The sequence below is a fragment of the Agelaius tricolor genome, unplaced genomic scaffold (genome assembly GCF_023055355.1).
Source record: "Agelaius tricolor isolate 1412-34295 unplaced genomic scaffold, bAgeTri1.0.p SCAF_3, whole genome shotgun sequence".
In the NCBI taxonomy this organism is placed as follows: Eukaryota; Metazoa; Chordata; class Aves; order Passeriformes; family Icteridae; genus Agelaius; species Agelaius tricolor.
Window position 1 is genome coordinate 3,999,009 of NW_027269263.1, and position 7,885 is coordinate 4,006,893.

At 45.0% G+C, this 7,885-nt stretch overlaps 1 protein-coding gene across 1 annotated transcript in view; it reads left to right on the forward strand.

Moving 5' to 3' along the window:
* Positions 1-7,885, forward strand: part of CACNA2D4 (calcium voltage-gated channel auxiliary subunit alpha2delta 4) — a 120,595-nt gene that overhangs the window by 61,293 nt on the left and 51,417 nt on the right. The window lies entirely within an intron of this gene.

Here is a 7,885-nt window from a genome sequence, read left to right on the forward strand (position 1 = left end):
GCCAGACAATAGTGAGGTGGTTGCGTTATTTTGCGCTGGCTCTGGTCTTACAAACTTTGCCTTTCGTCAGGGTTTGGCATCAGTGCTGGGGCCACATGGTTCCCTTTTCAGAGCTGATTATCCTTCAGCCAGCTCAGTGAACAGGAGAGAGAGAGCAACATCTGCCTGCAGAACTCCAGCTAGATGTCTCCATGCACAGATAGTAACTGGGGACAAAAGGGACAAATAAGTCTATTTTGACCTCAAAAGAATGCTAAAAAAAGTAATGTGAGGCATCTTTCATGGCATTCTTCTCACCCTGGCTAGACCTTAGCAATTTCCTTTTCTTCCAAGGTGTTTGTGCGGTCTGCATAGGCTGTGAGATCTTCAGCACGGGGACCGTGCCTCCCCCCTGTGTGTGCAGACATTGTCTATTGCCTTGGGAGGAGTCCTTGTCTGGGGAACAACTGAAGACAATAGCCAATTCTGTAGAGTAAATATTTCTTTGTAGTCTCTGCTGAGTGCCTGACTTTTTACACTGCACCACTTACCAGGGAAAAAGCTCTAAGGGAGTGAGCCCTGCCTTCCTCAGCCCTTTCAGGCAGTGCTTCGCCCCCAGCACAGACCCTGTGGGTAGGTTCCTGTGTCCAGGCCCTGCCCTCACCAGCCCTTTCAGGGAATTTTCTCAGTGGGACCCCAACAAAAAATTGTGAGCAATGAGTTTTCCCATTTAGGGTCTGGTGAGGCATCTGTCCCAGGGTATCCTCAGCCCTGGAGCCTGTTCCAGGCTGGAGCTCCAGCCCAGGACCCCATTCTTGCCCATGTGTAGCAGAAATCTTCTTGCCTAAGGTTATCCATCACTGCTGCCTCTACAGCTCCACTGATTGCCATGGCTGTCACTTTTGGAGTGAAAAGAGCCCTTGACACTGACTCAGGAGAGACTTGCATATAGCTGGATTTTTTAGATTGGCACCCAGCGCCTTTGCCATGTTGCCTTTGCTTGCAAATTATTTGATATAATTTTAATTCCGAGCCGAATTAGAGCAGTGCACAGGTTGCCATAGCAACCATTACCTTGTGCCTTTTGGTCTGACTCATTGCAGACAATTACTCTTGTGCTCCAGGATTCACAGATGTGATAGGAGAAGGATCATGTGCTGGGCTTTCAACTTCTTTTTGCTTTTAATTTCCTTCCCAGCCTCTCTCTTCCATTAACTCCTGCCTACCCAGCATCAGCAGGGCCCTGTATCCCCACCCAGGGGTGCTCGTGGGGGTGCATTGGATGTGTGGATAAATGATGTGTGAGGTGATTTGTGCATGCATGTGTGTATCTGCATACATAAAGAGCTGCTCTGCAGTGTGTTGTGAGATCCCTGGGCTCCCATCTCGCTGGGGACAAGACACTCAGAACCACAGAGTTCGAATTGGCACTTCCTCCTGTCTGTGATGTTTTCCAGGTAGGTGCAGGGCTGATCCCTGTGGCCATGGAGTCTTACCCTGTGTGCAGGGGCTGTCAATAAGTATTATGGGGGGACTGACAGTGGGTATTTAGGGGGACTGCCAAAGTGAGGGTAATGAATGGTGCAGGACCTTCATTTGAAGCTGTGTGAAGATCCACAGGCTGCCAAGCAAGTGGCACTGGCACCCCTGACACCACCTAAATCTGTGTGAATGCAAGGCCAGTTCATTACCCTGCTCACACCTGTCCCCCCAGCGCCCCATGTCTTTTATGCAAAGTGCAGAGGGTAAAATGTTGTTGTCTGTAGCCTTAGCACAAGTATATCTGATGTCCTGAGCTCTTAGCACCTATAGTTCAGCCGAGGAGCAAAGCCATGTCAGAAGATGCCAAAAAGGAGCAGTTCTGTAGATATGAGGATGAAAATGGTAAATATCACAGCAGAGAAGGTTATAGGAAATGTCTTGTATGATGGTGTAGCTTAAATTCAACCAAGGCAGAAGCAGACAAGTTTTGCAGGGTGAGAACCACAGAATCTTAGCAGATCTGAGTACAGCTCCAGCCTCCTCATAAGATACATTCTTTTAGCCACCAAACTCATCCTGAATTCTTTTTCTCCTGCCCTACCTCTCACCTAAGGCACAGATCTCCCTATCATAAGGTTTTGTAATGGGACTCTGGCTGCCATCCCTTTCCCTTCAAAAGACCTTTTTCTTTTCTTCCTTTCCCTCACTGGGACACAGAAACCCCACTCACAGGATCACAGATAATTCTGGTTAGATGGCGCCTCTACACTCTGCTGCCCAATGTGTGGAGGTTGTTCTGGTGTTGACTCATGGCACTGCCTTCACAGGCAGCAGTGCAAAGTCTGGAGTGTGGGGAGGGAGCAGTTCAGCTTTTGGGGACAGTGTTAAGCCCCCGTTCCTGTGAGGATCCCGATTCTCTTGCCCTCCATCTGTCTGTGACAGCAAGCAGCTGCTTAAGCTGGCTCTGCAGAGAGATTGTGTGGAATGGAAAAAAAGCAGACAGAAAAGAAGGCTGCCTTGCCTAGTCCTGCCCTCCCTTAGAGGTCAGAACTGTAGGGATAAAGTGAGGATTGCTTACACATCAAGCTGAGCTAGACCTTGCAAAGGAGTTTAAAACAAATGGCTTAATATTCTTCAGCTATTTGGGGAATAAAAGAAAAAAAGAAATAAGCAGGTCCACTTCTGGTCAATAAGAGTGAAGCTGGGATCAAGGAGTCTATAGTCTGAGCAAAAACCAAAGAAGACTCAGTGCCCAAGTTATTGATAAGGACAGAAATATCATCCTTGGGGAAAGAAACAAGCTGAGTGCTGTGAATAAGCAGCTCAAGCTGATTAGGGCACTCACAGTGCTGGGCCTGGGTGCTTTCTGACCCTGGGAGAGCTGGCATGTGGGAACACACACAGCAAAGGGCTTTTTTCAGCTCCGCACACAGTGGTGACTCCATGCAGTCTGCAAAAGTGAAAATTCAGCAGTTAGGATTAAAGAAGGATGAGAAATAAGTTTGTCAGGCTCAGACTTTTAAGTGTGACCTCTGCAATGTGTGTAGCACTTTAGAGGAGCACTTCAAGGAAAATATAATTACCAAGCAGTTAGGGGGAAAGAGAGTCAAGCAATATGAGTTTATCAGTTCTGGATAACACCAGGTCAAGCCAACATCCTTCTTTCAGATTATTGTTTTTGTGGAAGGCAAAAGAAATTTCAAAGGTCTCATCTCTGTATTCCAGTAAAGCATTGATACATGCCACATAAGAAACAATTAGTTAAACTGGAGAAGATCAAGTGAGGAGGAGTTGTAAGTAACAGGGAGGGAGAAGTCAATCTGAGAGGACAGCAGCAGCAAGATCACCTATCAAAATCTAGCAAAATGTTCCTTGTTACACTCCCCATGGTCACCCATGGGATTGGCCTTTGCTAATATTACCCTGAGACCCTGACTCAGATAGCTGGGGAGAGGGAAGGAGTATCCTGGTGATTCAACACTAGAAGGCATTGCTAGTACATGGAAGGACCAGGATATGTAGAGGAAGCCTTATTTGACCTTGGCAGGAGTGCCAGCAACAGAATGAATTTCAGTAGTACGACAGACAAGGTCATACGCTTGACAGCTAATAATAGAAATCTTCTGTAAGCTGGGAACTCTCTGAGATCTGGCAGGGAGCACAGCAAGCAGGACTGGAGGCAGTCCTTGTCTTCTGGGAACTGTTGAGCCAGTTTTGCCAAATCTCAGTGAGGATCCTCAGTGTGGATCATCAATATAAGCTGCATTGCTCCCTGATGCCCACATAAATTCAGGGAACCATTGTTATCTGCCAAGACCTGTCCTGAGAACCTTGCTGAAGGGCAGCTGGGTAGACATAGTGGTAAACATATCCTGAGAAAGTTCAGGAAAAAAGTGCTGGGATCTTCTGTATTAGGCGATGGTGGCATGATGGTGAATCACAGTGCAGTGCACTGGGGACAAAGCAAATGCTGTTCTAGTGCTTAGGGAGGTGTTCCCAGTGGAAAATACATTGATGCTCCCACCCAAAGCCCTGTGAGACCTCTCCTGTAGTCTGTGTTAAAGTTTTGGTCAAAGAAATACAGGCTGAGACAGGAGCAGACAGGACATGATGGGCAGATGTTGAGAGGAAAGGGAAGTCTGGCATTGGAACCTGGAGCACCCAGCTTGTTTAACCACATGCAGCCAAGGACAAAGCAGACAGGATTGCTCGAATTAATGCACCTTGGAGGACACATTTAAACTGAAGCACATGGTTGTATGGAGATAGTCTAGTACAGACAGGCCAGCAAAATACTTAGGGTGCAAAACTAGAAGTGGGTTTCTGTCTGTTAGGGTAATGCAGCTTTACTGAGAATCTGAGGTATAAAGACAATGGATCTAAGCTGGAGCTCGTGTAAGAAAGTGATGGTACCTTGAATAGAAAGAGCTGAGACTCTGATAGCCTGTAATCCCTTGACCAGGGAACAGCTGAAGTCCCTGATCTCACCATGTCACAGAACTAAAACCAGCCACAAGCAAGGTAAACAAACAGGGAACTTCCCATTCCCTGCAGCATTCTCCTTGGGCACTAGGCTGGGCATTCTGACCCTATAGTTCCCACACGCCATGATTTCAGTCATGACTGAATAAAAATAAGCTTGTTAATGCAGCTGAAAGCCCCAGCACAGCACCTGGGAGGCCAGAAGCTAGGGCTGACCTAAACCCCTCTCTCAGCCTTTGACATTGTGATGGTTTCTCTTGATTGCTTTGGGTTTTGCAAAGTAAAGAACAGTGAGTAGAAAAACCTCTGCTTATGATAACAAACCTTTAAAAAGCAGATGGGGATGTGGGGGCTGGTGTGTTTTGTGACATTTGAGTAGACCAGAGCAGGGAGAATCTGAGAAGCAGCTGGTCAGAGGCACTCATTGAAAAGGGGATGATCAGTCACAAGAAGACAAAAATAAGGGAGAGAGAGAAAAAATAACTGGGGAATCCAAGACATTTATGTCCAGTGAGAGATATGAGAAAAACAACCATATGAGGCTGTGAGTGGATGAAAAAGTGGAAAATGCTGGAAGGGGATAATCCTTTTAAATAAAGGGCTAGATTTTTCTTGCCAAGAATTTTATAAATCTGGAGGCTCATGTTTAAAATGCACTAAATTTATACTAATATAAAGGTAGGATCAGAACCATTTACCCATAATCTTCCTCCCTCAAAATTACTTGTTAGAGTTTTGTCCTAGCATTTACATTTGCCTCCATCTTTAAAGCAGGAACAATGTTCACACAACCTAGTGAGACATTTTTTGGTGGGAAGGAGTAGAGAAAAGTGGCAAAAGTCATGTAATGTCTACAGTATAGAGCAGAGATACTGGTGGGTGAGGATAGTACTTCTAAAAGGAGGAGAAAAAGCTGGAAGCAGTGTGACAATGGGCTCCAGTGTTGTTCCAGAGGTGAGAAAATGCTTTCAGTGAAAGACTTAATGAACTCAATCTGCCTATTGTACCTAAAAGAAGACTGAGAGATTATTTGATTTAGAGTATAAAGTGCCTCCACAGAGAGAGCTGCTGGTTACTGAAAGTTTATTTTTTTTTTTTTAATCTAGGGGAGAGAATAACAAAAAACTGTGACAGAAAAACCAAACAGATTCAAATTAGTCAGTAAGCATAAATGCTAACAATGAACATGAATAGGTATTGTCAGAAGATACCAAGGGAAACAATATTTTTTCCCTTTTTTGAGTGTTTTTCAAATAAAAGGTAGATGACTTTATGGAATATTCAACTTAGCTGCATGTAAACACTTACTGTTGGTCTTTCTACAGGATAGTTTGTCTGATTTCTGTTTCATAAGCTAAACAGATTGAGCTCTTTCAGCTTTTCACAGAAAGGCATTTTCTGCCACCCCCAAATAATGCTCGTGGTTCTTTTCCACACAATTTCCAAGTAGCGTGCGATATGCAGAAGGTCAGACTGGATGATCTAAAGTCCCTTCTGGCCTTTATATTCTCTGAATCTCTGCCTCTGTGAATTCATTAATGTTTGCAAGCTCCCAGAGAGCTGCCAAAGGCAAGCACTATAGAAATGCAAAGCATTGTTGTTACTGTGCGTATTTCCCTTGAGCTTTACGTGGAGCTGGTTGAATATTGCAGGGTATGGTCTGTGTGTATTCCCTCAAACAAAATACCTGCATTTCTCACTCCTGCAGTGCCCTTTCCAAGTTGATTTTCTGCAGCTGTGCTAACAAACAAGTTTATTCCCAAGTTAGGATTCAGAAAAAGCAAATGTGAAGGGGCAAATCTCTGCCTGGAGCCCCAAGCAAAGAGCAGCACATTGTTGTCCTGGCCCAGAAGCTCCATGTGAGGCAGAGTTATTATTAGCATCATGCTTTGCTTTCTCTTTGTCTCCAGGTGCCCTGCACATGGCCTCTGCCTGGCTGCAGCAGAGCAGAACTCTGGGAAAGACAGATCTGGCTCTTGTTGGCTGCTTTTTCCCCTTTCTCTGAAGGGAGAAGAGCTGTGAGGATGCTGCCTTGTCCCCACGTTTCCAGGGCTGCAACAGATGTAGAGAGCACCCCAGAATGACCCAGGAAATGTTTATTTACTCACATTTCATTCTGTAGCTATTCATTGGTGAATGCTTGTTGCATTGCCCATTATTCTTGGAGGGAAGTCTTTTTGGCCCTCAGAAATCCTCTGCTAGGGCTTGCATTTATCTGGTCAGAGGATCGAAGCTGACTCTCTGAGCCATGCTTCCAATCAGTGCTAGCAAACCCTCTTCAAGCCAGCACAGTGGGCTGCTAATGGACAAGATACTGAGGAGGAATCCTATTTAATATATTTTACCTGCTATATGTACAGAATTACATGGTTATTATATAGGGTGTTATATGCGTGCATGAGTAGTATGTAAGCAGGACAAATACATTGGTCAATATCAAATAGTAATCAAATTATAATAAATAATTGCAGAAAATCACAGCCTGCTCCCAGACAGTTCATGAACTGAAAAAGCCTAGAGTCATCAGATGAGTGTGTTGGCTTTGCTTTTTTTCTGCTCTGTGTTTCTGGTATGATATGAAGTGCTGAGTAGTATCTGCGTGCACTCCTCTACCTAGCTGGCAAAATGAGATTAAAGTATGTGTCATAGACACCATGCTATTAAACAATAATGGTGATTCTCCTGCAGCACGTACCTTTTTAGCAGAACAGATGCCTCAGCTGTGAGCAGATTAAGAGTAGCTGGGTTCTGCTCCCAGTTTCTCTCTGAAGATCAGCCTGAGCCCAGCAGGGTGACAGAGTACAGCAGTGTGAGCAGGGTGGCACAAGGGTTTGCTCATGGTGGGGTTTAACATCCTGCGTGGTTCCACATGCGTCAGGATGAGCTTATTCTTACAGCAAGGGAATGTGATGAATTGTGTATGCTTAGCACTGAAAGTGGCCAAGTGGGGAATTTAAACTTCTTAGCTGTGTGTGATAGACCTAGCCAGGGAACAGCTGGTGGAGAGACTCTTTTAGCTCTAGGGGTAGCAGCTTGTGTACTTGGGGGTGCAGTAGGATTAGATAGCAATTTCCATCCATTTCGAAATTACCTTGCTCAAGAGGGTCAGGAAGCTGGAGATGTAGGAACCCATAGCTCCCTATTTGTTACATTTGTTACATGTTCTACTTAAAAAAAAAAAAAAAAAAGGCTTTTGGAACCAAATTTGACCTGAATATAACTCCATTGGCTCCTGCATTCTTACACTAGGGATTAATTTGGCCCTTTCTACTTTTATGTAATGAGCTGATTGCCACAGTATCTTATCCTTGTTATACAATCACCCTTGTCTGGCTGTGTCCCTGGAGCATTCTGTGTGTGTGTTTCTAGATCTAGGGTCTCACCTTCACCTACTGTGTGTTTAGCCCTAGAGGCTCACCCTGACTTACACTGATGTGTGTCT